The sequence below is a fragment of the Ranitomeya variabilis genome, chromosome 5 (assembly GCF_051348905.1).
Source record: "Ranitomeya variabilis isolate aRanVar5 chromosome 5, aRanVar5.hap1, whole genome shotgun sequence".
Classification (NCBI taxonomy): domain Eukaryota; kingdom Metazoa; phylum Chordata; class Amphibia; order Anura; family Dendrobatidae; genus Ranitomeya; species Ranitomeya variabilis.
The window spans coordinates 39,586,627-39,611,331 of NC_135236.1; the positions used below are offsets into that span (position 1 = coordinate 39,586,627).

Below are 24,705 nucleotides of genomic sequence, written 5' to 3' on the forward strand. Positions count from 1 at the left end.
CCGCCGCGGTGTGGGTCCCCGACTACGCGTTGGGGATTTGGTGTGGCTTTCTTCCCGCTTTGTTCCTATGAAGGTCTCCTCTCCCAAATTTAAACCTCGTTTTATTGGGCCTTACAAGATATTGGAAATCCTTAATCCTGTATCTTTTCGTCTGGATCTTCCTGTGTCGTTTGCTATTCACAATGTATTTCATAGGTCCTTGTTGCGGCGGTACATTGTGCCTGTAGTTCCTTCTGCTGAGCCTCCTGCTCCGGTGTTGGTTGAGGGCGAGTTGGAGTACGTGGTGGAGAAGATCTTGGATTCTTGCCTCTCCAGGCGGAGGCTTCAGTACCTGGTCAAGTGGAAGGGCTATGGTCAGGAGGATAATTCCTGGGTGGTCGCCTCTGATGTTCATGCGGCCGATTTAGTTCGTGCCTTTCATGCCGCTCATCCTGATCGCCCTGGTGGTCGTGGTGAGGGTTCGGTGACCCCTCACTAAGGGGGGGGTACTGTTGTGAATTTGCTTTTTGCTCCCTCTAGTGGTTACTAGTTTTTTGACTCTGGTTTTTCTGTCATTCCTTTTATCCGCACCTGGGTCGTTAGTTAGGGGTGTTGCTATATAAGCTCCCTGGACCTTCAGTTCAATGCCTGGCAACGTAGTTATCAGAGCTAGTCTGCTGTGCTCTTGTCTACTGATCCTGGTTCCAGTTATATCAGCTAAGTCTGCCTTTTGCTTTTTGCTATTTGTTTTGGTTTTGTATTTTTGTCCAGCTTGTTCCATATCTATATCCTGACCTTTGCTGGAAGCTCTAGGGGGCTGGTGTTCTCCCCCCGGACCGTTAGACGGTTCGGGGGTTCTTGAATTTCCAGTGTGGATTTTGATAGGGTTTTTGTTGACCATATAAGTTACCTTTCTTTATTCTGCTATCAGTAAGCGGGCCTCTCTGTGCTAAACCTGGTTCATTTCTGTGTTTGTCATTTCCTCTTACCTCACCGTCATTATTTGTGGGGGGCTTCTATCCAGCTTTGGGGTCCCCTTCTCTGGAGGCAAGAAAGGTCTTTGTTTTCCTCTACTAGGGGTAGCTAGATTCTCCGGCTGGCGCGTGTCATCTAGAATCAACGTAGGAATGATCCCCGGCTACTTCTAGTGTTGGCGTTAGGAGTAGATATATGGTCAACCCAGTTACCACTGCCCTATGAGCTGGATTTTTGTATTCTGCAGACTTCCACGTTCCTCTGAGACCCTCGCCATTGGGGTCATAACAGCCTACTAACGGCTTCTGCCCCTCCCTGGTGTTGCCCTCAACTAAATAAAGCTGAGCTTCAACCTTCTGCTCCAAATTACCATTTTAAAAAATGCAATAGGCTTTTCCGGCCTACTAAAGGTGTCTGTCTGTGTGCCCCTGCCTGGTGTTGTCCTCAACTGAATAAAGCTGAGCTTCAACCTTCTGCTCCAAATTACCATTTTAAAAAATGCAATAGGCTTTTCCGGCCTACTAAAGGTGTCTGTCTGTGTGCCCCTGCCTGGTGTTGTCCTCAACTGAATAAAGCTGAGCTTCAACCTTCCGGCTCTCATTAAGTGGTTTTTAAAAAACAAAATGGTGGTTAGAGCCTACTAACGGCTTCTGCCCCTCCCTGGTGTTGCCCTCAACTAAATAAAGCTGAGCTTCAACCTTCTGCTCCAAATTACCATTTTAAAAAATGCAATAGGCTTTTCCGGCCTACTAAAGGTGTCTGTCTGTGTGCCCCTGCCTGGTGTTGTCCTCAACTGAATAAAGCTGAGCTTCAACCTTCCGGCTCTCATTAAGTGGTTTTTAAAAAAAAAAATGGTGGTTAGGGCCTACTAACGGCTTCTGCCCCTCCCTGGTGTTGCCCTCAACTAAATAAAGCTGAGCTTCAACCTTCTGCTCCAAATTACCATTTTAAAAAATGCAATAGGCTTTTCCGGCCTACTAAAGGTGTCTGTCTGTGTGCCCCTGCCTGGTGTTGTCCTCAACTGAATAAAGCTGAGCTTCAACCTTCTGCTCCAAATTACCATTTTAAAAAATGCAATAGGCTTTTCCGGCCTACTAAAGGTGTCTGTCTGTGTGCCCCTGCCTGGTGTTGTCCTCAACTGAATAAAGCTGAGCTTCAACCTTCTGCTCCAAATTACCATTTTAAAAAATGCAATAGGCTTTTCCGGCCTACTAAAGGTGTCTGTCTGTGTGCCCCTGCCTGGTGTTGTCCTCAACTGAATAAAGCTGAGCTTCAACCTTCCGGCTCTCATTAAGTGGTTTTTAAAAAACAAAATGGTGGTTAGGGCCTACTAACGGCTTCTGCCCCTCCCTGGTGTTGCCCTCAACTAAATAAAGCTGAGCTTCAACCTTCTGCTCCAAATTACCATTTTAAAAAATGCAATAGGCTTTTCCGGCCTACTAAAGGTGTCTGTCTGTGTGCCCCTGCCTGGTGTTGTCCTCAACTGAATAAAGCTGAGCTTCAACCTTCCGGCTCTCATTAAGTGGTTTTTAAAAAAAAAAATGGTGGTTAGGGCCTACTAACGGCTTCTGCCCCTCCCTGGTGTTGCCCTCAACTAAATAAAGCTGAGCTTCAACCTTCTGCTCCAAATTACCATTTTAAAAAATGCAATAGGCTTTTCCGGCCTACTAAAGGTGTCTGCCCCTCCCTGGTGTTGTCCTCAACTGAACAAAGCTGAGCTTCCACATTCTGGCTTTCGCCCTATACTATCAGATATTAAACTGCATTTGGCCTACTAGTGTGGTTAGGCCCTTGAAACAGTGTCTGCTGCTCTTGGGTTTGCTACTCCACTGAACAAAGCAATGCCGCCTGTTTAGTCCTGTTACCAATTTTGAACTGCATTTAGCCTACTTTATTCTTTGGCCCTATATCTGTTTCCTCCTCATCCTGCCCATTGCCCAGCCACTGCTAAATGAGTCTGCTGGTACATTGACCTAGACCACTACATTCCCCTTGTACTCTACACAGCCAGAATCTGACCCTGCTGAAAGTAAGGTTCCCCTTCCCGCATGTTATACCACCTTACACAGGGACAAAGAGGAAGGTGCAGATGAAAGTGCAGGTTCCTTCATCAGGTGGGGGGGCATACTCGTTGGCGACGTCACTGGCACAGGGCCCCTCAGAGTACGCAAAAGTGTCGCTGCTGGTGGGAGGCGCCCCCGCCATGCAAACACACCGCCGTACTTTGAGGGGCCCTGTGCTAGTGCCAATGCGAACGAGTGGGCCCCCCCCTGCTTGCTCAGGATCACAGCACTTGCAACGTTTAAATACTTACCTTTCCCTGCAACACCGCCGTGACGTAGTCCGCATTTCCTGGGCCCACGAAAAACTTGAGCCAGCCCTACTCCCCCCACAACTTTCCCCCAATTCCCTATGCCCAACTATTATTATACAGTTAATTAAGAGTGGCAAGCTTCAGAAACAAGAATGGATGTTTTTGGCATTAAAATGGGCACTGTAGGTGTTTTCCTGGCCTCCACTCACTGCCGACTATGCTTCCCCATTGACTTGCATTGGGTTTCGTGTTTCGGTCGATCCCCGACTTTTAGCGATAATCGGCCGACTGCACTCGACTCGACTCTGGACAAAATCGGGTTTCCCAAAACCCTACTCGATCTTAAAAAAATGAAAGTCGCTCAACCCTAGTTATCACATCAGGGTCAAGTAGCTCTTTCGTCTATTCATAACTTGATAGATGATTGTGTTAAGATTGAAAACGGAAACTGCGTAATTCTACTGACAATAGAATAATTCGACTTTGTTGCCGCCTGTAGGCAAAGTGTTTAAAAAAGGTGTTTTATTTAAATTATGTAGATTAAAATCTTATCAGCAATACTTTGGTGAGAAATATCATTTGAGAATTGAGTTCAAAACATAAAAAAATAATCCATGCCGGGAACAGCTAACACTTTGTTCATGCCATTGTCATCTTTGAATTTGTAAGAAAAGAGAGTTTATTACTAGATTTTACATTTTAAACTGGAAAACCCTGAATCTGAATGTCATGATCTTAATTCATCCTTGTTTATATCTTTCCCAAAATGTCATTAAAAGTAGCAAATTTCCAGATGGCTTCCATATATTATCTCATGCACTATTCATAAGAAGTAATGGAGCACACATGCTTTTCAATCGACCTCGTGGCGCAACGGTAGCGCGTCTGACTCCAGATCAGAAGGTTGCGTGTTCAAATCACGTCGGGGTCAATTAACTCTTTCATCTTTTCATAACTTGATTGATGCTTGGGTTAAGATTGAAACGGAAACTGCGTAATCTTACTAACAGTAGAATAACTCAACTTTGTTGCAACTTGGCAGCACAGGGTTTAACAAACTCTTTTATTTAAATTATATAGATTAATATCTTATCAACAATTCTTTGACGAGAAATATCCTTTGGGAATTGAGTTCAAAGCATTAAAAAAATGAATCCACTGCGGGAACACCTAACAGTTTGTTCACGCCATTGTCATCTTTGAATTTGTAAGAGAAGAGGGATTATTACTAGATTTTTAATTTTAAACTGGAAATCAATGAATCCGAAAGTGATCATCTTAATTCAGCCCTCTTTATGTCTTTTCTAAACTGTGATTGAAAGTAGCAAATTTCCAGATGGCTTCCATATATTATCTCATGCACTTTTCTTGAGAAGTACTGGAGCACACATACTTTTCAACTGACCTCGTGGTGCAACGGTAGCGCGTCTGACTCCAGATCAGAAGGTTGCGTGTTCAAATCACGTCGGGGTCAATTAACTCAGCTTTTCATAACTTGATTGATGCTTGGGTTAAGATTGAAACGGAAACTGCGTAATCCTACTAACAGTAGAATAACTCAACTTTGTTGCAACCTAGCAGCACAGGGTTTAACAAAGTGTTTTATTTAAATTATATAGATTAATATCTTATCAACAATACTTTGACGAGAAATATCCTTTGGGAATTGAGTTCAAAGCATTAAAAAAATGAATCCACTGCGGGAACACCTAACAGTTTGTTCACGCCATTGTCATCTTTGAATTTGTAAGAGAAGAGGGATTATTACTAGATTTTTAATTTTAAACTTGAAATCAATGAATCCGAATGTGATGATCTTAATTCAGCCCTCTTTATGTCTTTTCTAAGCTGTGATTAAAAGTAGCAAATTTCCAGATGGGGTCCATATATTATCTCATGCACTTTTCACGTGAAGTATTGCAGCAAACATGCTTTTCAACTGACCTTGTGCACAATGGTAGCACTTCTGACTCAAGGTCATAAGGTTGCATGTTGATATCACATCAGGGTCAAGTAGCTCTTTCGTCTATTCATAACTTGATAGATGATTGTGTTAAGATTGAAAACGGAAACTGCGTAATTCTACTGACAATAGAATAATTCGACTTTGTTGCCACCTGTAGGCAAAGTGTTTAAAAAAGGTGTTTTATTTAAATTATGTAGATTAAAATCTTATCAACAATACTTTGGTGAGAAATATCATTTGAGAATTGAGTTCAAAACATAAAAAAATAATCCATGCCGGGAACAGCTGACACTTTGTTCATGCCATTGTCATCTTTGAATTTGTAAGAAAAGAGAGTTTATTACTAGATATTACATTTTAAACTGGAAAACCCTGAATCTGAATGTCATGATCTTAATTCATCCTTGTTTATATCTTTCCCAAAATGTCATTAAAAGTAGCAAATTTCCAGATGGCTTCCATATATTATCTCATGCACTTTTCTTGAGAAGTACTGGAGCACACATGCTTTTCAACTGACCTCGTGGTGCAACGGTAGCGCGTCTGACTCCAGATCAGAAGGTTGCGTGTTCAAATCACGTCGGGGTCAATTAACTCAGCTTTTCATAACTTGATTGATGCTTGGGTTAAGATTGAAATGGAAACTGCGTAATCCTACTAACAGTAGAATAACTCAACTTTGTTGCAGCCTGGCAGCACAGGGTTTAACAAAGTGTTTTATTTAAATTATATAGATTAATATCTTATCAACAATACTTTGACGAGAAATATCCTTTGGGAATTGAGTTCAAAGCATTAAAAAAATGAATCCACTGCGGGAACACCTAACAGTTTGTTCATGCCATTGTCATCTTTGAATTTGTAAGAAAAGAGAGTTTATTACTAGATTTTACATTTTAAACTGGAAAACCCTGAATCTGAATGTCATGATCTTAATTCATCCTTGTTTATATCTTTCCCAAAATGTCATTAAAAGTAGCACATTTCCAGATGGCTTCCATGTATTATCTCATGCACTTTTCTTGAGAAGTACTGGAGCACACATGCTTTTCAACTGACCTCGTGGTGCAACGGTAGCGCGTCTGACTCCAGATCAGAAAGTAGCGTGTTCAAATCACGTCGGGGTCAATTAACTCTTTCATCTTTTCATAACTTGATTGATGCTTGGGTTAAGATTGAAACGAAAATTGCATAATCCTACTAACAGTAGAATAACTCAACTTTGTTGCAACCTGTCAGCACAGGGTTTAACAAAGTGTTTTGTTTAAATTATATAGATTAATATCTTATCAACAATACTTTGACGAGAAATATCCTTTGGGAATTGAGTTCAAAGCATTAAAAAAATGAATCCACTGCGGGAGCACCTAACAGTTTGTTCACGCCATTGTCATCTTTGAATTTGTAAGAGAAGAGGGATTATTACTAGATTTTTAATTTTAAACTGGAAATCAATGAATCCGAAAGTGTTGATCTTAATTCAGCCCTCTTTATGTCTTTTCTAAACTGTGATTGAAAGTAGCAAATTTCCAGATGGCTTCCATATATTATCTCATGCACTTTTCTTGAGAAGTACTGGAGCACACATGCTTTTCAACTGACCTCGTGGCGCAACGGTAGCGCGTCTGACTCCAGATCAGAAGGTTGCATGTTCAAATCACGTCGGGGTCAATTAACTCAGCTTTTCATAACTTGATTGATGCTTGGGTTAAGATTGAAACGGAAACTGCGTAATCTTACTAACAGTAGAATAACTCAACTTTGTTGCAACTTGGCAGCACAGGGTTTAACAAACTGTTTTATTTAAATTATATAGATTAATATCTTATCAACAATACTTTGACGAGAAATATCCTTTAGGAATTGAGTTCAAAGCATTAAAAAAATGAATCCACTGCGGGAACACCTAACAGTTTGTTCACGCCATTGTCATCTTTGAATTTGTAAGAGAAGAGGGATTATTACTAGATTTTTAATTTTAAACTTGAAATCAATGAATCCGAATGTGATGATCTGAATTCAGCCCTCTTTATGTCTTTTCTAAGCTGTGATTAAAAGTAGCAAATTTCCAGATGGGGTCCATATATTATCTCATGCACTTTTCATGTGAAGTATTGCAGCAAACATGCTTTTCAACTGACCTTGTGCACAATGGTAGCACTTCTGACTCAAGGTCATAAGGTTGCATGTTGATATCACATCAGGGTCAAGTAGCTCTTTCGTCTATTCATAACTTGATAGATGATTGTGTTAAGATTGAAAACGGAAACTGCGTAATTCTACTGACAATAGAATAATTCGACTTTGTTGCCACCTGTAGGCAAAGTGTTTAAAAAAGGTGTTTTATTTAAATTATGTAGATTAAAATCTTATCAACAATACTTTGGTGAGAAATATCATTTGAGAATTGAGTTCAAAACATAAAAAAATAATCCATGCCTGGAACAGCTAACACATTGTTCATGCCATTGTCATCTTTGAATTTGTAAGAAAAGAGAGTTTATTACTAGATTTTACATTTTAAACTGGAAAACCCTGAATCTGAATGTCATGATCTTAATTCATCCTTGTTTATATCTTTCCCAAAATGTCATTAAAAGTAGCAAATTTCCAGATGGCTTCCATATATTATCTCATGCACTTTTCATGAGAAGTAATGGAGCACACATGCTTTTCAATCGACCTCGTGGTGCAACGGTAGCGTGTCTGACTCCAGATCAGAAGGTTGCGTGTTTAAATCTTGTCGGGGTCAATTAACTCTTTCATCTTTTCATAACTTGATTTATGCTTGGGTTAAGATTGAAACGGAAACTGCGTAATCCTACTGACAATAGAATAGCTCAACTTTGTTGCCACCTGTCAGTGCTGGAATTAAAAATGAGTTTTATTTAAATTATATAGATTAATATCTTATCAACAATACTTTGACGAGAAATATTATTTGGGAATTGAGTTCAAAGCATTAAAAAAATTAATCAATGCCGGCAACACCTAACAGTTTGTTCACGCCAATGTCATCTTTGAATTTGTAAGAGAAGAGGGATTATTACTAGATTTTTAATTTTAAACTGGAAATCAATGAATCCGAATGTGATGATCTTAATTCAGCCCTCTTTTATGTCTTTTCTAAACTGTGATTGAAAGTAGCTAATTTCCAGATGGCTTCCATATATTATCTCATGCACTTTTCTTGAGAAGTACTGGAGCACACATGCTTTTCAATTGACCTCGTGGCGCAACAGTAGCGCGTCTGTTGTGGATTCTGTTTTTGGGCTCCCTCTGGTGGTTACAGCTGGTACTGGGTGACTTTGGTGGGTTGCGGTCTCTGGTTTCCACCTGTCCATCAGAGGCTGGGTGTTTCCTATTTAACCTGGCTTTCCTGTCATTCCCTTGCCGGCTATCAATGTATCAGTGTGTCTCTGTTACCTTTGCTACCTGCTCCTAGGCCTTCAAGACAAGCTAAGTCTGGATTTCCCTGTTTCATGTTTGCTTTCATGTTTTTAGTCCAGCTTGCAGATATGTAATTCTCTGCTGCTGGTTGCTCTAGTGGGCTGAAATTACCACTCATGTACCATGAGTTGGCACATGAGTTCAAGTAATTTCAGGATGGTATTTTGAAGGGTTTTAAGCTGACCGCACAGTTCACCTTTTGTATCCTCTGCTATCTAGCTTAAGCGGGCCTCATTTTGCTGAATCTGTTTTCATAACTACGTTTGTGCCTTCCTCTCATTTCACCGTCATTATATGTGGGGGGCTGCTATTTCTGTGGGAATATTTCTCTGGAGGCAAGATAGGTCTGTGATTCTTCTGATAGGGGTAGCTAGATCTCCGGCTGGCGCGAGACGTCTAGAGTCCCCCCAGGAACGTTCCCCGGCTGCTGTTAGTTGAGTGTTGAGGTTCAGGATCGCGGTCAGCTCAGGTTCCATCACCGTAGAGCTCGTCCTGTTTTTGCCCGTGTTATGTGTTTAATTCCCTGCCATTGGGAACATGACAGTATAGCCGGCCCACAAAGTGTTAATTGTTTGGGCTGAAGCAGGAGAAAAAGAAGTGTTGAAGGGAATTTTTTTTTTTTTTTCCCTCAGAGTTTTGTTGCCTAGCCCTTAATTGCTGTCTTGCTGCTTCTTACCTCCTCTTAACCCTTGAATGGCTCTGACCTTAGCTGTTTAACATGGATGTCCAGAGTTTGGCTTCCAGCCTGAATAATCTTGCTGCAAAAGTTCAAAACATACAGGATTTTGTTGTTCACACTCCTATGTCTGAACCTAGAATTCCTATTCCAGAGTTTTTTTCTGGAGATAGATCTACCTTCCTGAATTTCAGGAACAATTGCAAATTGTTTCTTTCTTTGAAATCTCGCTCCTCTGGAGACCCTGCTCAGCAGGTCAAGATTGTAATATCTTTCCTGCGGGGCGACCCTCAGAATTGGGCATTTGCATTGGCACCAGGGGATCCTGCATTGCTCAGTGTGGATGCGTTTTTTCTGGCACTGGGATTGCTCTATGAGGAACCTAACCTGGAGATTCAGGCTGAAAAGGCTTTATTAGCCCTCTCTCAGGGGCATGATGAAGCGGAAGTATATTGTCAAAAATTTTGGAAATGGTCGGTGCTTACTCAGTGGAATGAGTGCGCCCTGGCTGCAAACTTCAGAGATGGTCTTTCTGAGGCCATTAAGGATATTATGGTGGGGTTCCCTGCGCCTACAGGTCTGAGTGAGTCTATGGCTATGGCCACTCAGATTGATCGGCGTTTACGGGAGCGCAAACCTGTGCATCAGTTGGCGGTGTCTTCTGAACAGGCACCTGAGACTATGCAATGTGATAGAATTCAGTCCAGAAGTGAACGGCAAAATTATAGGCGGAAAAATGGATTGTGTTTTTATTGTGGTGATTCAGCTCATGTTATATCAGCATGCTCTAAACGCACAAAAAAGGTTGATAAATCTTTTGCCATTAGTACTCTGCAGTCTAAGTTCATTTTGTCTGTAACTCTGATTTGTTCACTGTCATCCATTTCCGTCGATGCCTATATGGATTCGGGCGCTGCCCTGAGTCTTATGGATTGGTCATTTGCCAAACGCTGCGGTTTTAGTCTGGAGCCTCTGGAAGTTCCTATTCCTTTGAAGGGAATTGACTCTACACCATTGGCTATGAATAAACCGCAGTACTGGACACAAGTGACCATGTGCATGACTCCCGTTCATCAGGAGGTGATTCGCTTCCTTGTACTGTATAATTTACATGATGTACTAGTGCTTGGTCTGCCATGGTTACAAACTCATAATCCAGTCCTGGATTGGAAAACAATGTCTGTGTTAAGCTGGGGATGTCAGGAGGTTCATGATGATGCACCTCTGATTTCAATCGCTTCATCTACTCCTTCTGAGGTCCCTGCGTTTTTGTCTGACTATCGGGATGTTTTTGAGGAGCCTAAGCTCAATTCGCTCCCTCCTCATAGGGATTGTGACTGTGCTATAGAATTAATTCCTGGCAGTAAGTTTCCTAAGGGTCGTTTATTTAATTTGTCAGTGCCAGAGCATACTGCTATGTGGAATTATATTAAGGAGTCCTTGGAAAAGGGACATATTCGTCCATCTTCGTCCCCTCTGGGAGCAGGGTTTTTTTTTCGTGGCAAAAAAAGATGGTTCCCTGAGGCCTTGTATAGATTATCGCCTTCTGAATAAGATTACAGTCAAATATCAGTATCCATTGCCATTATTGACTGATTTGTTGGCTCGCATTAAGGGGGCTAGGTGGTTCACTAAGATAGATCTTCGCGGTGCGTATAATCTTGTGCGGATAAAGCAGGGTGATGAGTGGAAAACCGCATTTAATACGCCTGAGGGCCATTTTGAGTATTTGGTAATGCCTTTTGGACTTTCTAATGCTCCTTCAGTCTTTCAGTCCTTTATGCACAATATTTTCCGTGAATATCTGGATAAGTTTATGATTGTGTATTTGGATGATATTTTGGTGTTTTATGATGACTGGGAGTCTCATGTTCTACAGGTCAGGAAGGTGTTTCAAGTCCTGCGGGCCAATTCTCTGTTTGTGAAGGGCTCAAAATGTCTCTTCGGAGTCCAGAAGATTTCTTTTTTGGGGTACATTTTTTCTCCTTCTACTATTGAGATGGATCCCGTCAAGGTTCAGGCAATTTGTGACTGGACACAACCTACATCTGTTAAGAGTCTTCAGAAGTTCTTAGGTTTTGCTAATTTTTATCGTCGGTTCATTACTAATTTTTCCAGTGTTGTTAAACCTTTGACTGATTTGACTAAAAAGGGTGCTGATGTTGCTAATTGGTCTCCTACGGCTGTGGAGGCCTTTCAGGAACTTAAGCGCCGGTTTTCTTCTGCTCCTGTGTTATGTCAACCAGATGTTTCACTTCCTTTTCAGGTTGAGGTTGATGCTTCCGAGATTGGAGCGGGGGCGGTTTTGTCACAGAGAAGTTCCGATGGCTCGGTGATGAAGCCATGTGCGTTCTTTTCTAGAAAATTCTCGCCCGCCGAGCGCAATTGTGATGTGGGTAATCGGGAGCTTTTGGCCATGAAGTGGGCATTTGAGGAGTGGCGTCATTGGCTTGAGGGTGCTAGACATCGTGTGGTGGTCTTGACTGATCACAAAAATCTGATTTACCTTGAGTCTGCCAGGCGTCTGAATCCTAGACAGGCTCGTTGGTCGTTGTTTTTTTCTCGTTTCAATTTTGTGGTTTCATACCTGCCAGGTTCAAAGAATGTGAAGGCAGATGCTCTTTCCAGGAGTTTTGTGCCTGACTCTCCTGGAGACTCTGGGCCTACTGGTATCCTTAGGGATGGGGTAATATTGTCCGCCGTCTCCCCAGACTTGCGACGTGCATTGCAGGAGTTTCAGGCGGATAAACCTGATCGTTGTCCACCAGAAAGACTGTTTGTTCCGGATGATTGGACCAGTAGAGTCATCTCCGAGGTCCATTCTTCTGTGTTGGCTGGTCATCCTGGAATATTTGGTACTAGAGACTTGGTGGCCAGGTCTTTTTGGTGGCCTTCCTTGTCAAGGGATGTGCGCACCTTTGTGCAGTCTTGTGAAGTGTGTGCTCGGGCTAAGCCTTGCTGTTCTCGGGCCAGTGGGTTGTTGTTATCCTTGCCTATCCCGAAGAGGCCTTGGACGCACATTTCCATGGATTTTATTTCAGATCTCCCTGTCTCACAGAAAATGTCCGTTATCTGGGTTGTGTGTGACCGCTTTTCTAAGATGGTTCATTTGGTACCCTTGCCTAAGTTGCCTTCCTCCTCTGAGTTGGTCCCTTTATTTTTTCAGAACGTGGTTCGTTTGCATGGGATTCCGGAGAATATCGTTTCTGACAGGGGATCCCAGTTTGTGTCTAGATTTTGGCGGACGTTTTGTGCTAAGATGGGCATTGATTTGTCTTTCTCGTCTGCATTCCATCCTCAGACGAATGGCCAGACGGAGCGAACTAATCAGACCTTGGAAACTTATTTAAGGTGTTTTGTTTCTGCTGATCAAGATGACTGGGTTGCCTTTTTGCCACTGGCCGAATTTGCCCTTAATAATCGGGCTAGTTCTGCTACTTTGGTTTCTCCTTTCTTTTGTAATTCGGGGTTTCATCCTCGTTTTTCCTCTGGTCAGGTGGAGCCTTCGGATTGTCCTGGAGTGGACGTGGTGGTAGACAGGCTACATCAGATTTGGAATCAGGTGGTGGACAATTTGAAGTTGTCTCAGGAGAAGACTCAGCAGTTTGCTAATCGCCGTCGCCGCGTGGGTCCCCGACTTCTTGTTGGGGACTTGGTGTGGTTGTCTTCTCGTTTTGTCCCTATGAAGGTCTCTTCTCCTAAGTTCAAGCCTCGGTTCATCGGTCCTTATAAGATCTTGGAGATTCTTAACCCTGTATCTTTTCGTTTGGATCTCCCAGCATCGTTTGCTATTCATAATTTGTTCCATCGGTCGTTATTGCGGAGGTATGAGGTGCCCGTTGTTCCTTCGGTTGAGCCTCCTGCTCCGGTGCTGGTGGAGGGAGAATTGGAGTATGTTGTTGAGAAGATCTTGGATTCTCGTGTTTCCAGACGTAAACTCCTGTATTTGGTTAAGTGGAAGGGTTATGGTCAGGAGGATAATTCCTGGGTGGTCGCCTCTGATGTTCATGCGACTGATTTGGTCCGCGCCTTCCATAGAGCTCATCCTGATCGCCCTGGGGGTTCTCGTGAGGGTTCGGTGACCCCTCCTCAAGGGGGGGGTACTGTTGTGGATTCTGTTTTTGGGCTCCCTCTGGTGGTTACAGCTGGTACTGGGTGACTTTGGTGGGTTGCGGTCTCTGGTTTCCACCTGTCCATCAGAGGCTGGGTGTTTCCTATTTAACCTGGCTTTCCTGTCATTCCCTTGCCGGCTATCAATGTATCAGTGTGTCTCTGTTACCTTTGCTACCTGCTCCTAGGCCTTCAAGACAAGCTAAGTCTGGATTTCCCTGTTTCATGTTTGCTTTCATGTTTTTAGTCCAGCTTGCAGATATGTAATTCTCTGCTGCTGGTTGCTCTAGTGGGCTGAAATTACCACTCATGTACCATGAGTTGGCACATGAGTTCAAGTAATTTCAGGATGGTATTTTGAAGGGTTTTAAGCTGACCGCGCAGTTCACCTTTTGTATCCTCTGCTATCTAGCTTCAGCGGGCCTCATTTTGCTGAATCTGTTTTCATAACTACGTTTGTGCCTTCCTCTCATTTCACCGTCATTATATGTGGGGGGCTGCTATTTCTGTGGGAATATTTCTCTGGAGGCAAGATAGGTCTGTGATTCTTCTGATAGGGGTAGCTAGATCTCCGGCTGGCTCGAGACGTCTAGAGACCCCCCAGGAACGTTCCCCGGCTGCTGTTAGTTGAGTGTTGAGGTTCAGGATCGCGGTCAGCTCAGGTTCCAACACCCTAGAGCTCGTCCTGTTTTTGCCCGTGTTATGTGTTTAATTCCCTGCCATTGGGAACATGACACGCGTCTGACTCCAGATCAGAAGGTTGCGTGTTCAAATAACTTGATTGATGCTTGGGTTAAGATTGAAACGGAAACTGTGTAATCCTACTAACAGTAGAATAACTCAACTTTGTTGCAACTTGGCAGCACAGGGTTTAACAAAGTGTTTTATTTAAATTATATAGATTAATATCTTATCAACAATACTTTGATGAGAAATATCCTTTGGGAATTGAGTTCAAAGCATTAAAAAAATGAATCCACTGCGGGAACACCTAACAGTTTGTTCACGCCATTGTCATCTTTGAATTTGTAAAAGAAGAGGGATTATTACTAGATTTTTAATTTTAAACTTGAAATCAATGAATCCGAATGTGATGATCTTAATTCAGCCCTCTTTATGTCTTTTCTAAGCTGTGATTAAAAGTAGCAAATTTCCATATGGGGTCCATATATTATCTCATGCACTTTTCATGTGAAGTATTGCAGCAAACATGCTTTTCAACTGACCTTGTGCACAATGGTAGCACTTCTGACTCAAGGTCATAAGGTTGCATGTTGATATCACATCAGGGTCAAGTAGCTCTTTCGTCTATTCATAACTTGATAGATGATTGTGTTAAGATTTAAAACGGAAACTGCGTAATTCTACTGACAATAGAATAATTCGACTTTGTTGCCACCTGTAGGCAAAGTGTTTAAAAAAGGTGTTTTATTTAAATTATGTAGATTAAAATCTTATCAACAATACTTTGGTGAGAAATATCATTTGAGAATTGAGTTCAAAACAAAAAAATAATCCATGCCGGGAACAGCTAACACTTTGTTCATGCCATTGTCATCTTTGAATTTGTAAGAAAAGAGAGTTTATTACTAGATTTTACATTTTAAACTGGAAAACCCTGAATCTGAATGTCATGATCTTAATTCATCCTTGTTTATATCTTTCCCAAAATGTCATTAAAAGTAGCAAATTTCCAGATGGCTTCCATATATTATCTCATGCACTTTTCTTGAGAAGTACTGGAGCACAGATGCTTTTCAACTGACCTCGTGGCGCAACGGTAGCGCGTCTGACTCCAGATCAGAAGGTTGCGTGTTCAAATCACGTCGGGGTCAATAAACTCTTTCATTTTTTCATAACTTGATTGATGCTTGGGTTAAGATTGAAACGGAAACTGCGTAATCTTACTAACAGTAGAATAACTCAACTTTGTTGCAACTTGGCAGCACAGGGTTTAACTAAGTGTTTTATTTAAATTATATAGATTAATATCTTATCAACAATACTTTGATGAGAAATATCCTTTGGGAATTGAGTTCAAAGCATTAAAAAAATGAATCCACTGCGGGAACACCTAACAGTTTGTTCACGCCATTGTCATCTTTGAATTTGTAAAAGAAGAGGGATTATTACTAGATTTTTAATTTTAAACTGGAAATCAATGAATCCAAAAGTGATGATCTTAATTCAGCCCTCTTTATGTATTTTCTAAACTGTGATTGAAAGTAGCAAATTTCCACATGGCTTCCATATATTATCTCATGCACTTTTCTTGAGAAGTTACATAGTTACATAGTTACATAGTTATTAAGGTTGAAGGAAGACTTTAAGTCCATCTAGTTCAACCCATAGCCTAGCATGCCCTAACATGTTGATCCAGGGGAAGGCAAAAAAACCCCATGTGGTAAGAGTAAGCTCCATCATGGGGAAAAAAATTCCTTCCCGACCCCACATACGGCAATCAGACTAGTTCCCTGGATCAACGCCTTATCAAGGAATCTAATATATATACCCTGTAATATTATACTTTTCCAGAAAGGTATCCAGTCCCCTCTTAAATTGAAACAATGAGTCACTCATTACAACATCATACGGCAGAGAGTTCCATAGTCTCACTGCTCTTACAGTAAAGAATCCGCGTCTGTTATTATGCTTAAACCTTTTTTCCTCCAGACGTAGAGGATGCCCCCTTGTCCCTGTCAGCGGTCTATGATTAAAAAGATCAGCAGAAAGGTCTTTGTACTGTCCCCTCATATATTTATACATTAACATAAGATCACCCCTTAGTCTTCGTTTTTCCAAACTAAATAGCCCCAAGTGTAATAACCTATCTTGGTATTGCAGACCCCCCAGTCCTCTAATAACCTTGGTTGCTCTTCTCTGCACCCGCTCCAGTTCAGCTATGTCTTTCTTATACACCGGAGACCAGAACTGTGCACAGTATTCTAAGTGTGGTCGCACTAGTGACTTGTATAGAGGTAAAATTATGTTCTCCTCATGAGCATCTATGCCTCTTTTAATGCATCCCATTATTTTATTTGCCTTTGTAGCAGCTGCCTGACACTGGCCACTGGCCACTTAAGTACTGGAGCACACATGCTTTTCAACTGACCTCGTGGCGCAACAGTAGCGCGTCTGACTCCAGATCAGAAGGTTGCGTGTTCAAATCAAGTCGGGGTCAATTAACTTATTCATCTTTTCATAACTTGATTGATGCTTGGGTTACGATTGAAACAGAAACTGCGTAATCTTACTAACAGTAGAATAACAACTTTGTTGCAACTTGGCAGCACAGGGTTTAACAAAATGTTTTTTTTTAATTATATAGATTAATATCTTATCAACAATACTTTGACGAGAAATATCCTTTGGGAATTGAGTTCAAAGCATTAAAAAAATGAATCCACTGTAGGAACACCTAACAGTTTGTTCACGCCATTGTCATCTTTGAATTTGTGAGAGAAGAGGGATTATTACTAGATTTTTAATTTTAAACTGGAAATCAATGAATCCGAAAGTGATGATCTTAATTCAGCCCTCTTTATGTCTTTTCTAAACTGTGATTAAAAGTAGCAAATTTCCAGATGGCTTCCATATATTATCTCATGCACTTTTCTTGAGAAGTACTGGAGCACACATGCTTTTCAACTGACTTCGTGGCGCAACGGTAGCGCGTCTGACTCCAGATCAGAAGGTTGTGTGTTCAAATCACGTCGGGGTCAATTAACTCTTTCATCTTTTCATAACTTGATTGATTCTTGGGTTTAGATTGAAACGAAAATTGCGTAATCCTACTAACAGTAGAATAACTCAACTTTGTTGCAACCTGTCAGCACAGGGTTTAACAAAGTGTTTTATTTAAATTATATAGATTAATATCTTATCAACAATACTTTGACGAGAAATATCCTTTGGGAATTGAGTTCAAAGCATTAAAAAAATGAATCCACTGCGGGAACACCTAACAGTTTGCTTACTCCATTGTCATCTTTGAATTTGTAAGAGAAGAGGGATTATTACTAGATTTTTAATTTTAAACTGGAAATCAATGAATCCAAATGTGATGATCTTAATTCAGCCCTCTTTATGTCTTTTCTAAACTGTGATTGAAAGTAGAAAATTTCCAAATGGCTTCCATATATTATCTCATGCACTTTTCTTGAGAAGTACTGGAGCACACATGCTTTTCAACTGACCTCGTGTCGCAACGGTAACGCGTCTGACTCCAGATCAGAAGGTTGCGTGTTTAAGTCAGGTCGGGGTCAATTAACTCTCATCTTTTCATAACTTGATTTATGCTTGGGTTAAGATTGAAACAGAAACTGCGTAATCCTACTGACAATAGAATAACTCAACTTTGTTGCCACCTGTCAGTGCTGGGTTTAAAAATAAGTTTTATTTAAATTATATAGATTAATATCTTATCAACAATACTTTGACGAGAAATATTATTTGGGAATTGAGTTCAAAGCATTAAAAAAATGAATCAATGCCGGCAACACCTAACAGTTTGTTCAAGCCATTGTCATCTTTGAATTTGTAAGAGAAGAGGGATTATTACTAGATTTTTAATTTTAAACTGGAAATCAATGAATCCAAATGTGATGATCTTAATTCAGCCCTCTTTATGTCTTTTCTAAACTGTGATTGAAAGTAGAAAATTTCCAAATGGCTTCCATATATTATCTCATGCACTTTTCTTGAGAAGTACTGGAGCACACATGCTTTTCAACTGACCTCGTGGCGCAACGGTAGCGCGTCAGACTCCAGTTCAGAAGGTTGCGTGTTCAAATCACGTCGGGGTCACTCTTTCATCTTTTCATAACTTGATTGATGCTTGGGTTAAGTTTGAAACGGAAACTGCGTAATCCTACTAACAGTAGAATAACTCAACTTTGTTGCAACCTGGCAGCACAGGGTTTAACAAAGTGTTTTGTTTAAATTATATAGATTAATATCTTATCAACAATACTTTGACGAGAAATATCCTTTAGGAATTGAGTTCCAAGCATTAAAAAAATGAATCCACTGCGGGAACACCTAACAGTTTGTTCACGCCATTGTCATCTTTGAATTTGTAAGAGAAGAGGGATTATTACTAGATTTTTAATTTTAAACTGGAAATCAATGAATCCGAAAGTGATGATCTTAATTCAGCCCTCTTTATGTCTTTTCTAAACTGTGATTGAAAGTAGCAAATTTCGAGATGGCTTCCATATAGTATCTCATACACTTTTCTTGAGAAGTACTGGAGCACACATGCTTTTCAACGGACCTCGTGGCGCAACGGTAGCGCGTCTGACTCCAGATCAGAAGGTTGCGTGTTCAAATCACATCGGGGTCAATTAACTCTTTCATCTTTTCATAACTTGATTGATGCTTGGGTTAAGATTGAAACGGAAACTGCGTAATCCTACTAAGACTATGTGCACACATCAGGCTTTTTCCTCAGGTTTTGTAGCCAAAACCAGGAGTGGAACAATTAGAGGAAAAGTATAATAGAAACATATGCACCACTTCTGCATTTATCACCCACTCCTGGTTTTGGCTACAAAACCTGAGGAAAAAGCCTGACAAAATCCTGACGTGTGCACATAACCTCACAGTAGAATAACTCAACTTTGTTGCAACCTGGCAGCACAGGGTTTAACAAAGTGTTTTATTTAAATTATATAGATTAATATCTTATCAACAATACTTTGACGAGAAATATCCTTTGGGAATTGAGTTCCAAGCATTACAAAAATGAATCCACTGCGGGAACACCTAACAGTTTGTTTACGCCATTGTCATCTTTGAATTTGTAAAAGAAGAGGGATTATTACTAGATTTTTAATTTTAAACTTGAAATCAATGATTCCGAATGTGATGATCTTAATTCAGCCCTCTTTATGTCTTTTCTAAGCTGTGATTAAAAGTAGCAAATTTCCAGATGGGGTCCATATATTATCTCATGCACTTTTCATTTGAAGTATTGCAGCAAACATGCTTTTCAACTGACCTTGTGCACAATGGTAGCACTTCTGACTCAAGGTCATAAGGTTGCATGTTGATATCACATCAGGGTCAAGTAGCTCTTTTGTCTATTCATAACTTGATAGATGATTGTGTTAAGATTGAAAACGGAAACTGCATAATTCTACTGACAATAGAATAATTCGACTTTGTTGCCACCTGTAGGAAAAGTGTTTAAAAAAGGTGTTTTATTTAAATTATGTAGATTAAAATCTTATCAGCAATACTTTGGTGAGAAATATCATTTGAGAATTGAGTTCAAAACATAAAAAAATAATCCATGCCGGGAACAGCTAACACTTTGTTCATGCCATTGTCATCTTTGAATTTGTAAGAAAAGAGAGTTTATTACTAGATTTTACATTTTAACTGGAAAACCCTGAATCTGAATGTCATGATCTTAATTCATCCTTGTTTATATCTTTCCCAAAATGTCATTAAAAGTAGCAAATTTCCAGATGGCTTCCATATATTATCTCATGCACTTTTCTTGAGAAGTACTGGAGCACACATACTTTTCAACTGACCTCGTGGCGCAACGGTAGCGCGTCTGACTCCAGATCAGAAGGTTGCGTGTTCAAATCACGTCGGGGTCAATTAACTCTTTCATCTTTTCATAACTTGATTGATGCTTGGGTTAAGATTGAAACGGAAACTGCGTAATCTTACTAACAGTAGAATAACTCAACTTTGTTGCAACTTGGCAGCACAGGGTTTAACAAAGTGTTTTATTTAAATTATATAGATTATTATCTTATCAACAATACTTTGACGAGAAATATCCTTTGGGAATTGAGTTCAAAGCATTAAAAAAATGAATCCACTGTGGGAACACCTAACAGTTTGTTCACGCCATTGTCATCTTTGAATTTGTAAGAGAAGAGGGATTATTACTAGATTTTTAATTTTAAACTGGAAATCAATGAATCCGAAAGTGATGATCTTAATTCAGCCCTCTTTATGTCTTTTCTAAACTGTGATTAAAAGTAGCAAATTTCCAGATGGCTTCCATATATTATCTCATGCACTTTTCTTGAGAAGTACTGGAGCACACATGCTTTTCAACTCACCTCGTGGCGCAACGGCAGCGCGTCTGACTTCAGTTCAGAAGGTTGCGTGTTCAAATCACGTCGGGGTCAATTAACTCTTTCATCTTTTCATAACTTGATTGATGCCTGGGTTTAGATTGAAACAAAAATTGCGTAATCCTACTAACAGTAGAATAACTCAACTTTGTTGCAGCCTGTCAGCACAGGGTTTAACAAAGTGTTTTGTTTAAATTATATAGATTAATATTAGTGATGAGCGAACACTAAAATGTTCGGGTGCTCGTTGTTCGAGTCGAACATCTCCCGATGTTCGAGTGTTCGTTTCGAATAACGAACCCCATTGTAGTCAATGGGAGACTCGAACATTTTTCAGCGGGACCAAAGCTCTGCACAGGGAAGGTCACCTAAAAACCTGGGAAGCTCAGAAAATGATGGAAACAACACTGGAATGGACAGGAAACAGCAGGGGCAGCATGCATAGTTGCCTCTGAGGCTGCCCAAATGCACCATTACGCCAAATTATGGCCAACAGCTTTGTGGTGACAGAGTGACCCACTTTGATGAGGTAGCAGGTGAAACACACCGAAATTGAGCCTGACACAGCATGGCAGCTATGGGCACGGCATGCGGAGGCAGCATCAGGCCGGAGAGCGGCACAGTGACGGACCCTTGAGGAGGCGGCAGCAGCATCATTCCTTACACATTGAGGCCACAGAGTGGCACAATTACATAGTTTGGAGGTAGCGAAGACCCAGCATGTGGAGGCGTCAGCACGGAGAGTGGCACGGTGACGGACCCTTGAGGAGGCGGCAGCAGCATCATTCCTTAATCCTTACACATTGAGGCCACAGAGTGGCACAATTACATAGTTTGGAGGTAGCGAAGACCCAGCATGTGGAGGCGTCAGCACGGAGAGTGGCACGGTGACGGACCCTTGAGGAGGCGGCAGCAGCATCATTCCTTCCACATTGAGGCCACAGAGTGGCACATTTACATAGTTTGGAGGTAGCGAAGACCCAGCATGTGGAGGCGTCAGCACGGAGAGTGGCACGGTGACGGACCCTTGAGGAGGCGGCAGCAGCATCATTCCTTACACATTGAGGCCACAGAGTGGCACAATTACATAGTTTGGAGGTAGCGAAGACCCAGCATGTGGAGGCGTCAGCAGTGTCAGCACGGAGAGTGGCACGGTGACATGACAGACTTCAGTTTGAGCTGCTTTAACACGGTGGCGAGTGGAAATCTGTAGAAATCCATGCTTTATTCATCTTGATAAGCGTCAGCCTGTCAGCGCTGTCAGTTGACAGGCGTGTACGCTTATCGGTGATGATGCCACCAGCTGCACTGAAGACCCGCTCTGACAACACGCTAGCGGCAGGGCAAGCCAGCACCTCCAAGGCGTACAGTGCCAGTTCTGGCCACGTGTCCAGCTTTGAAACCCAGTAGTTGTATGGAGCAGAGTGATCATGCAGGACGTTGGTATGGTCACCTAGGTAGTCCTTCACCATCTTTCTGTAAATCTCGCCTCTACTCTGTCTAGACTGTGGATTGGTGGCATACTCTTGCATGGGTGACATAAAACTGGCAAAGGCCTTGGAGATTGATCCTCTGCCAGCGCTTGACAAGCTGCCTGCTCCCCTCCTCTCCCTCGCTTGTTGGCCCTCAGAACCACGTCCTCTGCCGCTAGCGGTGTCAGATGGGAAGGCTATTTTCAGCTTGTGCACCAGGGCCAGTTGGTATTGATGCAGTCTCATACTCCTTTCCTCTATAGGAATTAGAGTGGAAAAGTTGTGCTTGTACCGGGGGTCCAAGAGGGTGAACACCCAGTAATCGCTGGTGGAAAATATTTTTTTCACGCGAGGGTCACGGGAAAGGCAGCCTAACATGAAGTCAGCCATGTGCGCCAGAGTCCCAACACGTAAGAATTCCCCCTCCGCAACAGGCCGACTCTCCATTTCCTCCTCCTCCTCCTCCTCCAACTCCTCCTCCTCAGCCCAAACACGCTGAACTGAGAAGAGGGAATGGGTACCGTCTTCAGTCTCGCCCACAGTCTCCTCCTCTTCATCCTCATCTTCCTCCTCCCCCTCCTCAGTTACACTCTGAGAAACAGACTGGCTGGTGTTCTGGCTCTCAGTCAACTCTTCTTCCCCCATCTCCTGTGACAATCGATGCGCCTCAGACTTCATGCTGAGCAATGATTTTTTCAGCAGACAAAGCAGCGGGATGGTGACGCTGATTATGGCGTCATCCCCGCTGACCATCAGTGTTGACTCGTCAAAGTGGCTTAACACCTTACATATATCAGACATCCACGTCCACTCCTCATTGTAGATTTGAGGAAGCTGACTAACTTGACTACCGGTTCTGGTGGAAGTGGTCATCTGACAGTCTACAATGGCTCTGCGCTGCTGGTAAACCCTGTTTAACATGTGTAGGGTGGAATTCCATCTCGTTGGCACGTCGCACAACAGTCGGTGAGCTGGCAGTTGTAAGCGCCGTTGCACTGCCCTCAGGGTGGCAGCATCAGTGGTGGATTTGCGGAAATGGGCACAGATGCGTCTCACCTTGGTGAGCAAATCTGACAGATTGGGGTAGGTCTTGAGGAACCGCTGAACCACCAGATTGAACACGTGGGCAAGGCATGGAACGTGTGTGAGTCTGCCCAGTTGCAGAGCCGCCACCAGATTACGCCCGTTGTCACACACGACCATGCCTGCTTTCAGGTTCAGCGGCGCCAGCCAAAGATCCGTCTGAGCCGTCATGCCCTGTAACAGCTCCTGGGCAGTGTGCCTCTTGTCACCTAAGCTCAGCAGTTTTAGCACCGCCTGCTGGCGCTTGCCCACTGCGGTCCTGCTGCGACTGCAGCTGCCGACTGAAGGTGGCGTGTCCACGGATGGAAATTTACAAGTGGTGTTTGTGGAGGAGGAGGAGGAGGAGGAGGAGGAGGGGGGAGAAGTATAGTAATCCTGGGAAACAGTCACCGAGGTAGGCCCCGCAATCCTGGGTGTGGGCAACACATGAGCTGACCCCGGTTCAGACTCTGTCCCAGCCTCAACCAAATTAATCCAATGTGCCGTCAGGGAGATATAGTGTCCCTGCCCCCCAGCACTGGTCCACGTGTCCGTGGTTAAGTGGACCTTTTCTGTAACCGCGTTGGTCAGGGCACGGTTGATGTTCTGAGACACGTGCTGGTGTAGTGCTGGGACGGCACATCGAGAAAAATAGTGGCGGCTTGGGACGGAGTAGCGAGGGGCAGCCACCGCCATCAGGTTGCGGAATGCCTCCGTCTCCACCAGCCTGTAGGGCAGCATCTCCAAACTCAGGAGTTTGGAGACGTGGACATTTAAGGCCTGTGCATGTGGGTGGGTGGAGGCATATTTGCGCTTGCGCTCAAATGTTTCATGCAAAGACAGCTGAACACTGCGCTGGGACACATTGGTGGATTGTGGGGGGGATGGTGAAGGTGCAGGGGTGGTTGCATGGCGGGAGTCGCTGGTGCCGGGCTCCTGGGCTGGGGAGTTACTGGCAGAGCCAGCATGTGACACAGGGGAAGGAGCAGCGGTGCGACCAGAAGGAGGTGAACGGCCTTGATTCCAATGAGTTGGGTGTTTAGCACTCATATGCCTGCGCATGCTGGTAGTGCTTAGGTTGCTAGTGGTGGCTCCCCTACTGAGCTTGGTGTGGCACAGGTTGCACAACACAGTCCGTCGGTCCTCCTCACTTTCTTTAAAGAAGCTCCAGACTTTAGAACACCGAGGCCTCGACCAAACTGGTTCACTTGTTGAACCTCTGTCTGATGAAATTACTCTGGCCCTGCCTCTCCCTCTGGTCGCACGTCTACCTCTTGCAACATTTTCTGATGTTACACTTGCCTCCCCCTCCGAAGCACTCTCTTGACTAGGCCTAACAACCCAGCTGGGGTCAGTCACCTCATCATCCACCGGCTCCTCCTCCTCCCATTCATCAGCCTGCTCCCCCCTGGGAATTACTGCACTGACAAGCACTTCACTGTCTGACACCCGTGTCTCATCCTCAGACACCTCTCCACAGACTATTTGTAAATCCCCACTTTCATCACCCACAGACTGGGAAAGCTCTCTATTTTGGGCATCGGGACAGACCCACTGGTCAGGTTGCTGCTCAGCAGTGCTTTGTGAATCTAGGAAGGGTT

At 42.8% G+C, this 24,705-nt stretch overlaps 11 non-coding genes across 11 annotated transcripts; all 11 read left to right on the forward strand.

Annotated features, from left to right (window-relative positions):
- The first annotated feature begins 4,127 nt into the window (after positions 1-4,127).
- TRNAW-CCA (transfer RNA tryptophan (anticodon CCA)) lies at positions 4,128-4,199 on the forward strand. The gene has a single exon. It is a non-coding gene; the product is annotated as a tRNA-Trp (tRNA).
- A 471-nt stretch (positions 4,200-4,670) lies between these two features.
- Positions 4,671-4,742, forward strand: TRNAW-CCA (transfer RNA tryptophan (anticodon CCA)). Its single transcript has one exon. It is a non-coding gene; the product is annotated as a tRNA-Trp (tRNA).
- A 1,009-nt stretch (positions 4,743-5,751) lies between these two features.
- Positions 5,752-5,823, forward strand: TRNAW-CCA (transfer RNA tryptophan (anticodon CCA)). The gene has a single exon. It is a non-coding gene; the product is annotated as a tRNA-Trp (tRNA).
- A 467-nt stretch (positions 5,824-6,290) lies between these two features.
- On the forward strand, positions 6,291-6,362 carry TRNAW-CCA (transfer RNA tryptophan (anticodon CCA)). Its single transcript has one exon. It is a non-coding gene; the product is annotated as a tRNA-Trp (tRNA).
- A 471-nt stretch (positions 6,363-6,833) lies between these two features.
- TRNAW-CCA (transfer RNA tryptophan (anticodon CCA)) lies at positions 6,834-6,905 on the forward strand. Its single transcript has one exon. It is a non-coding gene; the product is annotated as a tRNA-Trp (tRNA).
- An 8,328-nt stretch (positions 6,906-15,233) lies between these two features.
- On the forward strand, positions 15,234-15,305 carry TRNAW-CCA (transfer RNA tryptophan (anticodon CCA)). Its single transcript has one exon. It is a non-coding gene; the product is annotated as a tRNA-Trp (tRNA).
- Positions 15,306-16,579: 1,274 nt separating this feature from the next.
- Positions 16,580-16,651, forward strand: TRNAW-CCA (transfer RNA tryptophan (anticodon CCA)). Its single transcript has one exon. It is a non-coding gene; the product is annotated as a tRNA-Trp (tRNA).
- A 469-nt stretch (positions 16,652-17,120) lies between these two features.
- On the forward strand, positions 17,121-17,192 carry TRNAW-CCA (transfer RNA tryptophan (anticodon CCA)). Its single transcript has one exon. It is a non-coding gene; the product is annotated as a tRNA-Trp (tRNA).
- A 1,012-nt stretch (positions 17,193-18,204) lies between these two features.
- TRNAW-CCA (transfer RNA tryptophan (anticodon CCA)) lies at positions 18,205-18,276 on the forward strand. The gene has a single exon. It is a non-coding gene; the product is annotated as a tRNA-Trp (tRNA).
- A 466-nt stretch (positions 18,277-18,742) lies between these two features.
- TRNAW-CCA (transfer RNA tryptophan (anticodon CCA)) lies at positions 18,743-18,814 on the forward strand. Its single transcript has one exon. It is a non-coding gene; the product is annotated as a tRNA-Trp (tRNA).
- Positions 18,815-20,009: 1,195 nt separating this feature from the next.
- TRNAW-CCA (transfer RNA tryptophan (anticodon CCA)) lies at positions 20,010-20,081 on the forward strand. The gene has a single exon. It is a non-coding gene; the product is annotated as a tRNA-Trp (tRNA).
- Positions 20,082-24,705: the final 4,624 nt, after the last annotated feature.